We start from the raw sequence: 11789 nt of genomic DNA on the forward strand, positions 1-11789 counted from the left end.
ATACAAGGGGATATATAACCCCCTTTACCACCAGTAAGGGGATATATAACCTCCTTTACCACCAGTGAAGGAGCCTCAACAAGTATTAAATCTTCTCTGATCACCCAGATCCATATAAACCTGAAACACTGCCTAGCACATCCATGAAGCCCTGTACACCCTAAACAAAGCAAGTTTATTTCCCAGTTATTTCTCCTAATAACTTCTCCACAATACATCTTCAGCAGACCTGTATTTGTTAAGGATCAACCTTGCTACACATATATCAGGGTCTAAACATGAGTCTTGTTGGCACCAAACACCAAATTGAATTTCCACATCCACTTGGCTCTCCTTGCCAGGCAAGGAAAAGTCTGGATCCCTTCCTTACACAGACCGTATAGGAGAAGGGATCCGAGGGCTCCCCTCAAGACAGAAAACCACTACAAAAGAGAAATGCCAAAACCAAAAAAATAACGTGGTATTCAACACCTAAATGAAGCTTCAGGTACTGTTTGGGATTTAAAAAAAAAAAAAGGCAGGACAATAACTGGACAGAACCCTAAATATTCTCATTAATATGCATATATTTCAGAACTAACTTTTCATATTAATCTAGTTCCAAATTCAATCAACAAGGTTTCATTTTCACAGTCAGGAAACAAAAGGTTGGAGGTGAAAAGAGACACTATGTTTTTTAGAGTAAAAGACTTCTCTCTCCGAATCCCTCTCTCTCAACCCTTTTGCAACCAATACAGCAAGGAAAAAAACACAAAAACCCCACAAACCCTTGGCTTCACACTCAGAACCAAATGTCTCATAACAAAGCCATAGGAGGATCCTTAACTAGTACAGATAAGACCAGATGCCACTGAACCAGATGCCATTTTTTTTGGACACACTTCGCACATGTTTCATTTAACAATTCACAACCCATTATTCCAGTTATCAATTGGCCATGATGTAGCAGGTGCAGGAGGTGGGGGAGAAATGGAGCGCTGGGGGACTGGAGCTACGTCAAGGTCATGAGTACACACAGGCACACACTTCCCAGGAGCAGAATTACGAGATCTGAACGAACCACTAATACGTGTGCCTGTGGTCTTATCTATTAGCTGAAAAAAATGCCTTAACTGATCACGGGAAGAAGCTAAGAAAGAGCTATAAATGTGAATGTTATGCAACCATTAAGCTTGTTGTAAAGTTTGAAGTGTTCTAGTTAGATTCATTTAAGTCACAACAGATTATCTTTCTAAATTAGCAAGTTAACTCGACCATACCACCTAAACCCCATCCTAATAGTTTCATGCCATCCTGTTGCATCTCCTTTTATTAAAAATAACAAGCAGAGCATAAGCTCTTCAGGGCAGGGACTGCATGTCTATTAAAAAAAAAGTGAACTGCATTTAGTCAGAGGAACAAATGTGCTACCAGACTGTCAAAAATACTTATTTTTCATCAAGAAAGTGTTACGAGTGTCTGGAAGTATCTGCTTCCTCAGCCTGAAGAGCGGAGGTTGCAAGACTATTTAATGGAATTTATCTAGTTTACCTGAGCCTTGACAAAAATTGGCCAAAATAAGTTTGCTTTTGGAGGGAATGAGTCTCTACATAAAAGTACAAAAGCTAGCTATTTGCTGAACTTCTGAGTTCCTGACAAAGCTCCTCTTTTGTATACTATTAATATTTCTTTTGAATGTTTGAATCATAGAGGGAGAAGAGAGAAAAGGGAAAAATCTCAAACAACAAATCAAGCACAGATGTCAGTAAAATGCAATGTACTATAAAGCTGCTGAAAAACTTGGTCTAAAAGGTAGCAATGTATGGTCTGCTATGTATAGAATACCTATTTTAAAAGCAGTATCTCATAACAAAGGAATAGTCCCATAAAATATTTCATGAAAATTCTAAGCCAGACAGCTCTCAAATGTAAGGAGATTTAGTACATTACTACACTTGACAAACAATACTTTGAAAAATGCAAGTGAGAGATTTGTAAAATGGCTACTAAATTATTCCCCTTAATAATGTAAGATCGGTCAGCTCTGTAACAAAAACTACTCCTGTAGCTGACCAGCCACTGACAGACAACTCGACACTTCAAAGTACCTGAACGTATTAAGGAACAGCCAATTTTACTACAGTATGAGTTAAGCAGTGGTTGATAAAGAAAGTCAGATGCCTCTCACAGCATCAATAATCCAACTGTAGGTCAAAAATTTGTAGGATCAAATTATGAAGGCCTGATGCAATGCATTACTGAATGGAGAGGGGTGGAAAAAAGCACCAAGCAAGATCTATTTCTTTAAACACACATATTGACCTTCGAAATATTTATTTTATTTTATGGTTACAAATTACCATTATTTATAGGATACTTGACTCTTCGTAACATCACCGTAAATAGTTCTGTAAGCAAAAAAATATAACTTCTAGGGAAGTCCTGCAGCAGCGCCACACAACTAAATGACTGTTTCCAATCGCAGTTAAAGTCGACGCAGTTACAGGTTTCCCAAACTGACATACTCCCTTGCACTGAAGCACTGCCAAAGCATCCTTAATTTCACTATCATTCCAAAACATCTGACAGGGCTAGAGAGGATGAATTTGGATGCTATAAAACATGTGCACGGGGCAACGTAGCTTCCAGGAAGATTCCATTAGGAGTTGCCCACTTGCATCCCAGAACGAGCCTTAGCATGCACTCTAATGCAGAATTTAGCCTACAGTCTTAAAAAAACCTCCAGATAAGATGGATGAAAACCTCAATTAAAATATATTTGTTAGCTCTAACTGGCTTAGCTAGAATTTCAATACTGGCGTATGTGCTTTTAGTTTCAACCATAAATATAGCCATTTTAAAACTCTGTTCAACCTGTTTTATAAAGCACGTGTAAAGTATACCTCATTCTGAACAATTATTGACACACAAGAACGCGGAGCACCCATGTGATCATTCCTTAAACATCTTGTTTCACTCTATATTTTAGACACGTTTTGGAAGAAGCATCTAACAGAACATTAGTAGAAGGATGTGCCCACCACATCCAGACTGGATGCCCTAAAACCAGGGAAGTGACAGAAGCCGGAAACAGAACGCATGCTAATAAGTAGAAAACATTATGCTGTGCAGAAAATATGGAATTCTGGAGGGGTTTTTTTTAGATTTTATATATTTTCAGAGACTAAACATTCAAGTTTGTCCAGCGCAGAACTGACTGATGGTTTCTCTTACCCACTAACAAGAACTTTACAATATTATGTGTAAGATGAAAGTAAAGCTACTCTGGTTACTACTTCACAGCTGTCAGTGCGTTGCTTACTCTCCATCCAGCCAAAACAAATATTGCACCTAATTTAGAAGTTATCAGTCATGTCAAATACAGTTTTCTTTCTCAGCTTCATCCAGAAACAACATATGCTAGTCTTTCACTCAAAGAACAAGTCTTGTTCTGACCACGTACCCTTAACTAGCAAATTATTAACCATTAAGGGGATCCCATTTTAATGTAAGTAATAGTCATGTAATGATGCTTTAAGATTTCATCTTTGCTTTCATCTTTGAAACAAGATTATCAGTTAACTTTTAAGTACTAGCAACTTTCATATGCCACCACTGTTGAAAAGGTATTAAAAATGTCAAGAAAAATGTCACTTAAATGAGTACGGACGAAGCAACAGCGACTTTAAAGGAGCATTAGTATTTCCCTTTCAGAAACTGAGCACAGGTATTTATCTATCCGCAAAATCTAATTCTAATATGCTTACTGTTTGATTAAATAAGGTCTATGTTGCAGGTTTATTCTAGCTTAACTCACTGATCTAACAGACTTCCTAATCCCGTTTCTCTACCAGTCTTCAGAATGACTTGTACCACACTGCTAAGCGAAATGGAAATATCTGACAAATTGCATACAAGTCTAGGAATATAAGCAAAAAAGATCAATTAAGACAGTTACAAACATATTCAAAATAACATGTTGTGCATACTTCCAAGAGTATGAATAATATATCACTACATGTAATATACAGAAGTATTTTCCTATAAACTTCGTACTGAAAAACTGTATTTAGCTTTGAAGATATGACTTATATTTTCAAGTGAAGACTCCTGAAGACTCAGAAATTTTATTAGGAACTACCTAGTCTGAAAAAGAGAAGAAACGTGAAGTAGGAAGACTAGCAGTGATGCTGCCTTTTTAAGATGAATTTCAGAAAATGATCTGATATAGTACAATTCGGTTAGAACCAAAGTCCTGGACTACACATAACCACAAGATACAAATGGATCAAAATATCAGGGATAGTGGAGCCTTCGCCATTTGAATCACATCACGGTGCCATTCTGCATATCACTCCACTGCTTGTTGTATATCCCTTTGCATGATCATGTTTATTCCAGCACCCAGGAACCTGTGCCTGGAAGAGCTTGCAATCTAAGGTGAAAAACAAAACAAGATGCATCTTCCTGCTGGAGGCTTTACTAGAACAGAGTTTAGTTATGAGTTGCAAAGTTACAAATAAAAACTTGCACACCTCTTTGCCATTATGCGCATATCTTCTGGATATCTAAATCATGTAAGGGCTACTGCCTCAAAAGGAAATTATGCCTGAAATAAATGTCAGATTAGAAACAACATACATAAATGGTTGATCTAAAGCGCTGTTGATTTTAGGTAACCAAATATGAGAGTGTAGAAAGACAAGTTTAAAGAGGTGGGAAAAAAGAAATTAATCTACAATCACTAAATTTCTTGTTGATCTAGCAAAGCAGATGGGCACAAAGTTACATGGAGAACAAAAAAAGCCATTTATTACATCATGGTATTTCAGATACTCTACATCACAAAAGCCATTTCTTCTATTTCCCCCTCACGTGTTCAAGTTTATGAGAGTGAGGGAGGAAACAGAGCAGGCTGTATGACATACACATGGAAGTCTGAAGATGCTGTCAGCAGGAAACGCTTTTATAAATATGATACCTAAACACAAGCTTTGTACAGATTAAAAAAAAATGGGGTAACCTTTATGAGAGAAAGGAACATAAACTTATTTACTCTTTTGCCACTTGAGCCAGTAGGATACCTAACTAAAGGCCTAATCCCTGAGTATTTTTTTCTTGGTGGGGGGGAAAAAAAAAAAAAAATTAAAAATCAATTAAACCACTCAATCTGCTCCAAATAAATTTCGCCATATCATGAAATAATGTAACAGATCTGAATTATTCTGAGGTATCAGAGTGAAAACCACAGCCTAAGCTACAATGAACCTCCTGTACTTAATGAAGTTGTCTGCTACAAAAAGGGCTCAAATATTGATGGAAAAAATATACACAAAGCTATATTTTTGCTTTTTCAAGGCCTGCCCACCTATTTCTTACAGCTTCTCCACCGAGGCGGGACCCAAGTCCTAAGACCCCCGAGGATGGGGAGCATGGAGCTGGTTCCTGCCGGGATTTCAGGAGAAGCCCCAGGACGCCACGGCCCCGAGCAGCCTGCGCTGCCCTTCCCCCACAAAGGGTGGGGAGCCGGGGCCGCTGCCCAGCCCCACCGCGCAGGGCAGCGCTGCGAGGGGCCCAGCGCTCGCTCCCCCCGCCCGGCCGAGGCCCCGCGGCCCACACCCGCCGGGAAGGGCAGGACGGGAGGGCGGATGGCGCGGCCCCCCGGCTGCCAGCGCCCCCCGCCCGGGTGTGTGTGTGCGCGCCGGCCCCGCCGCAGCGGGATGTCACCGCCGCCCGCCCCGGCGCCCCCCTCACCTCGCCGTGTCCCGCCGCGGCCCCGCCGCCGCCCAGGGCTCCGTTGCCGGCGGCCGCCGCCGGCGCTGTCAGCAGGCCGCCCACCGCGCTCGGCGAGGCGGCGGCCGCCTGGGTCGCAGCCCGCAGAGGGGCCGCTCCCGCCGCCGCCCCGGCCTTGCCCAGGCCGCCGGCGCCGCCGCTGGGTCCCGGCCCGCCGGTGCTGCTGAGGCCGCCGCCCCGCTTGTTCTTCCGGCGCTTGGCTCCGCGCTTGGCGTCGGCCGGACTCATCGTGCCTGACACCCGGGCAAAGGAGGAGGGAGCGGGGGGGAGAAGGAGGAGGAGGAGGGGAAGGGGCGCGGGGCCGCCGCTAGCGCCCGGGAGCGGAGGGGACGGGCAGGGCCGGGGCACGGGCCACCCCGGGCGCCGAGGAGCGGAGCGCACCGACTGTCACGGCAACGGGGACTCCCTCGGCCCCAGCGCCGCTGACCAGAGTTACCGTCCAATATGGCGGACACAAGGGGAAAGTGATCCCCCTTTACGTCGGGGGGCTCCCCCTTGCGCTGACGGGAACCCGCCCCGCAGGGCACGCTGGGATGCGTAGTTCTCACGCCGCGCCGCAGCCCGTCGCTGAGCGGGACGGCGGACTACAACTCCCGGCGTGCACTGCGAGGCCCGCCCGGGCGCGGCCGGTGAGCTCATCCGTCCCCGCGGTGCCCGCTGGGAGCTGTAGTCCCTTCAACCGCCGTTAGCCCGGCCGGCCGACGTTGCCACCCCGGCCGAGGGACTACACCGCCGCCCAGGAGCCGGCGAGCACCACGTGACGCGCGCCCCACCCCGCGCCTTAAAGGGGCCGCAGCTCCCGGTTGCTCCCGCAGGGAGCTGTGGCGACAGGGGCTGCGTTCCCTCAGAGCGGCGGGTGGGCTGCGGCCCCTCCCCGCGGGGGACAGCCCCTCCCCGCGGGGCCGCTGCCCACCCGCCGCTGTCAGAGAACACACCCGTTCGGTGCGGGGCCGCTTTGGCGTCACGTGTTGCGTGGTGCATCCGGCTTTGTGGCGGTTCGCCCCTGGCCGCAGCGCTCTGTGCCCCACGGACGCCTTCCTCCCCGAACCCTGGCAGGGCAGGCCGAAAATGGAGCTTACAGCCCTCGGGCCCATGGCTGGGGGGCCCTGTTCCGCAGCTCAAATTGCCCCAAGGCCTTTCCTCATAGAATCATTGAATAGTTTGGGTTGGAAGGGACATTCAAAGCTCATCCAGTGCCCCCCCTGCCATGAGCAGGGACATCTGCACCAGCTCAGGTTGCTCAGAGCCCCGTCCAGCCTGGCCTGGGATGTCTCCAGGGATGGGGCATCCACCACCTCTCTGGGCAACCTGGGCCCGGGTTCCACCACCCTCAGTATAAAACATTTCTTCCTCATGTCTAGCCTGTGTGCCGATGAGGAACGATTCATACAGACGCAGACAGACACACACACAAAGCTCTTGTTAGCAGCAAGAGCAGAGACAGGCAGAGCAGAGCCCTCTTTTACTAACAGTTCTCAATTTATAGGTTTACAGATACAGGGTCGGACCAAGAGGTTAGACAAGATGTTTTTTCAAAAAATGTTATCCCGAACACACCACACTCATGACTGTTTTCAGTCACATTCCCATGCGTATCTCGTGGGCGGCGTTCCGACCCACTCATTCAGATGCTCAGGCCCAGCATTCACACATCATACACGTAGAGGTGGTTTTCTGACCCGAAATATCATTCTCGCTGGCCTGGGTTATTACTTCTTACACTCATAAAGAACATACTTCTGTATAATCTGTCCAAGGCCCTTTAGCTGGAACTGCACATCCTGCCATTCCCACAAATTCCCTCTCCCCTCCTTTAGTTTAAAACCATCACCCCTTGTCCTGTCGTAACATGCTCTTCTAAAATCTGTCCCCATCTTTCTTATAGGCCCCTTTTAACTAAGGAAAGGCCACAATAAGGTCTCCCCGGAGCCTTCTCTTCTCCAGGCTGAACAACGCCAACTCTCCCAGCCCATCCTCGTGTTCCACCAGGAGGCAAGTGGCCTCAGCCACGGGGCTCCTCACACCTGAGGTGCCGGCCCCTGGGTTAAGCCAAAGGTGGCTCTTCTGCACCCCGGCTCCATCAACCACGGCAGCCAGGCTGCTCCTCCTGCCATCACCACCTGCCCGCAGATTACAAACCACTGCCGCCATGGCCATCGTTTCCCCCGGTTGTTCTTTGCAGTGTGCATGCTGGCCCAGGAAAGATGAACTTATGTAGCGCTGGGCTTTGACATGACTGGGCAGCATGGTATAAAAATAACAGATACAAGCACGTTAAACCTGGCGATAACTCATGGCAGTGTAAAATTTTATTGCAATGTTAAAATTTTGATGGCATTGCGTGGTAGCAATGGTGTGTTGGTGTGTAGTTCAGGGGCACCAGCATATTTGCCTTTCATTCACCAATGACCATACATGCTTAAAAGGTCAAGGAAAAGCCTGACGGTGATCAAAAAGAGACTGAACAATGCCCTCAGACACGTGGTTTGAACTGTGGGGTTGTCCTGTGCAGGGACAGGAGTTGGACTCAATGATCCTTGTGGGTCCCCTCCAACTCAGGACATTCTATGATTCTGTGAAAACACAGCTCAGGAGTTTTGGGAGGGAAATGGAAGAAGACACTAATTTCAGCGTGTCCTGGTGAGCGGTTGGCAGCTCCAGCAGAAGCTGCCATCCATGCTGAAGCTGTTCCAGGCTTAGTTTGCATCGGCGCACACGGAGGAGCTTTGTATGTACACACAGGCAGCTGTGAAACCAGGAGAACACGTTTGTTCATTTTGTGGTCTAGTAAATGGCGAGTTTTTTGAGGCAGGGCCCTGGTCTTCAGAAGCGTGTTCAATGCTCAGCACACACCACGCTGCATAAACAACAAATAGCAGTGGCAAGAGTAGGGGCTCTACAAAACTCATGCGATTGTATGCAGACTTTTGCCACAAACGAATAAAATCTAGGCCTTGTAGTATAAATTCAAAGTTGACTTCATGTGACATCTCTTCTTAATATATGGCATTATTTTCAGAGCTCACATCTTTCACTTGTCTTATTTCAGGTCTTATTTCAGCCTTATATAGCACTGTCTTTATCTTCCTTTCAGAATTATATTTTCGCTTGGCCTCTGTTCATTTAACACTATGCTTCTGAAAGAAAGATTACAGTTCTGTCAGTCTCTCTATCCCCTATGTATTACAGATAAAAAGCATTATTATGAGAAACTGTTATAGTGAAATCACTCAACCATACAGGAGTTAAAGTAATACTACTTAGTCTGACATCACACAGTTTAATTTCCACATTCTCCTTATAAAAACATAGATGTTTTCCTTTTACACTTCAGAAAAAAATGGCTATCCAGATGATTTTTTTAAATTCAGTTTTCAATATTAAAGAAGTGCCACAGTACGAGACAGTAAGTTTTTATAAACTGTGCAGGTCAGAATCTTTTTTAAAACCTGCAAGTAAATACTGTTGCTCAGGGAAATGAAGTACTTTTATGGTTTTAAACCGAACTCAGCTACCACACCTTATTTCTAACTTACGATTAGCTGCTGAGCCAGTAGATTGTTTTAGAAATGAACATGCCACTTTGGTTGTGGATTTGACTATTTGTATGAACCGGAGCAAAAGGGAGAGGAAATTAATTTGACTGCTGTGAAGACCTACAACTAAGTTTCTTGCCCTTACTTGCATCCAACTACTTAAAATGTTCCACCGCATCACTAAGAAAATAAACTCAGTGATTTGAACAAACTAACTTTAATTTACTTCATTGTTAATTTAAAGTGTGGCGTTGCACTTCAAAGTCCTTTGGAGATGGGAAATTATTTATACTTTGAAAATTTTTCAGATCTTCTAGGAACAAATTTTATAAAAACTCACTGCATAAAGAGCGCAGATCACTGCAGTGCTTTTCCATGCTCCTCCTGTGAACCAGACGAGTTTCAGCAGCACTGGAGTTTTCTTTGTGGGCCATGAAGTCAATAAGAAGCTGTATGGAGAGTTGTACAGGTCACAGTTACCTTCAAGTTCTGCCTTCAAGATGCTGAGGTGACTGGGAAAGCTCAGCATGGTTTTACCGCCTTGCTGGAATATTTGTGTTGGTCTCCCATTGCACACACAGTGATGTAAGGAATCCATACACTGCACTGTTGTTATAACTGCAATTAAAAGTAAGAGATCTGCTGTTCTTGAAACAATAGTCTCTGTGCCAGGGAGGTTGAAATTTATGGTTTTTTTCATTTCAAGGGTTCATAATTACGCAATTAGTTCTCAATTCTGCAAATGCAGCTTAGTGACATTAGTGAAAGACAGAAGTCAAAGGAACAACTCACGTGCAAGGCAGCCCTGCAAAGAGTTTAAGGCTGTCCTTCTGTTCTCCACCATTCTCTAATTATCCCCGTTCACTGAACTGTTGTTTTATCTATATTTCCAAAACTTACTTTGGGGTCCTGGTTTTCACTGTATTTTTCCCATATTGCTATAGTTTTGCTGAGGACCTGGGGCTTTTCATTGACATTAACATTATACAACTCAAGCAATTTGTCAATGTAATTATTCTGCAACGAGCACTCATTTGTCTCTGCTGTCCAACAAGCTGTCATTTTAATAGCAAGTTCATTTTTCTGAAAGGCTTCTCTACAGGAGAGTGAGCATGCATGCGTGTGGGTTTAGGGAAGTGAATATTTATACATAAGTGAAAACAGTTAGAAAATGTCAAGACCAAACACTTCGTCTCAGGAGTGTTGACAGGGGCTGTGGTATTAGAGGTCCATGTCGTTCACCTCCAGAGGCTGTTCTGTCTTGTCCCTGGGTTGGGTTAAGAGGACCTACTGTACTTTGATTTAAGGATCATTGTCACAGTGAGAGCCTCTTTCTGTGATCCACATCCCAAACTCACATCCCACCACTCTTTGGGAAAGCACCTGGAGGTGACCAAGGTCTCACAGAGGAGCTCTGTCGGTGGTCACACAGTGACAGCACCGTGATGACAAACTGGCACGGAAATCACCGGATCAGCATCACAGTCTACATCTACACAGAGTGCCTTTTAATCAGCTCACCTCCGCCCGTCACCGCCAGTGCCAGGGTATCTGAGCTCCTTTGGCATACGATGGATATTAACAGGTTCTGGGGTGGCCTTCATGGAGTCCTAGGCACTGCCTCCTTGTCAAAGAAAGAACATATTCTCAGGATGAGGTAATTGATTTATTGGCTTCGGTTGAGGATGTTTTTTGGTTGCTTAGTGGGACTAAACTGAAGAATGATGCAAGGAATGTCGTTCTTCTAGCAAGGCTTTCTGTAAAGCAAAGGGCTGCAGGTTTTCCTTTAGATGGCCAAATGCAGTTTCACCTCATCTCCTCTGCAATGTGTTTCACAAGCAGATGCCTCACCTGAGAAAACTTTAATGCTGAAAAGGTTTAGAGCAAAATAAAAGGAATCTTGCATGTTGTATAATAGAATTGGGTTTCAGGAGCTTTTTTACCTCTTTGGCTTTATGGTTGTTGGCTTTTTTTCTAGACAATCTTCACTGGGCCTTAAAAAAATGTGTTCTTCAAAGCCATAAGCAGAGAGGTCTTACCCAAGGTCAGACTTGCTCCAGAGCATCCGCTATGGAGAACAACATCCCAGGGAAACCCTGATTTGGTACCCGCTGTAGCTGAGATGTGTGAGTCCTGGGTGCTTGTTCGCAGTGCCAGCGCCGACAGACTCCTGTATTGTGCCGAACTTACAAACAATAAATGCTGAGGCACAAAAACAAGATTTCATTTTTTTTCTCCTAAGTACCTCAGTAAATAAACTGAACAAAGGTCTGTTTCTTACAACGGGAATGCTAGAATGTGTGTGTCTACTGAACTTATCTTAATTCAGCATCTTTTTTCCCAATATTCCTTTGATTCTCAACTTCTTCTCCCCCCAGAGTAGATGCTTTCAGCGTGTTCTGAAGGATGTCTTTTGAAACGTCTCCCAATTTTTATAAGGCATTGCTTAATTCTAGCCATTGAAATACAGGTTATGTCATG

General features: G+C 44.9%; 1 protein-coding gene across 2 annotated transcripts in view; it reads right to left on the reverse strand.

Annotated features, from left to right (window-relative positions):
- The window catches only part of FAM193A (family with sequence similarity 193 member A), a 76969-nt gene extending 71100 nt beyond the window's left edge, over nt 1-5869 (reverse strand). For both annotated transcript variants that reach the window (XM_065633465.1, XM_065633466.1), the window contains exon 1: nt 5734-5869. The gene's annotated coding sequence lies outside the window, so the exon portion shown is untranslated. The remainder of the gene's footprint in view (nt 1-5733) is intronic.
- Between the last annotated feature and the right edge of the window lie 5920 nt (nt 5870-11789).

The sequence above is a fragment of the Caloenas nicobarica genome, chromosome 4, assembly GCF_036013445.1.
Source record: "Caloenas nicobarica isolate bCalNic1 chromosome 4, bCalNic1.hap1, whole genome shotgun sequence".
In the NCBI taxonomy this organism is placed as follows: Eukaryota; Metazoa; Chordata; class Aves; order Columbiformes; family Columbidae; genus Caloenas; species Caloenas nicobarica.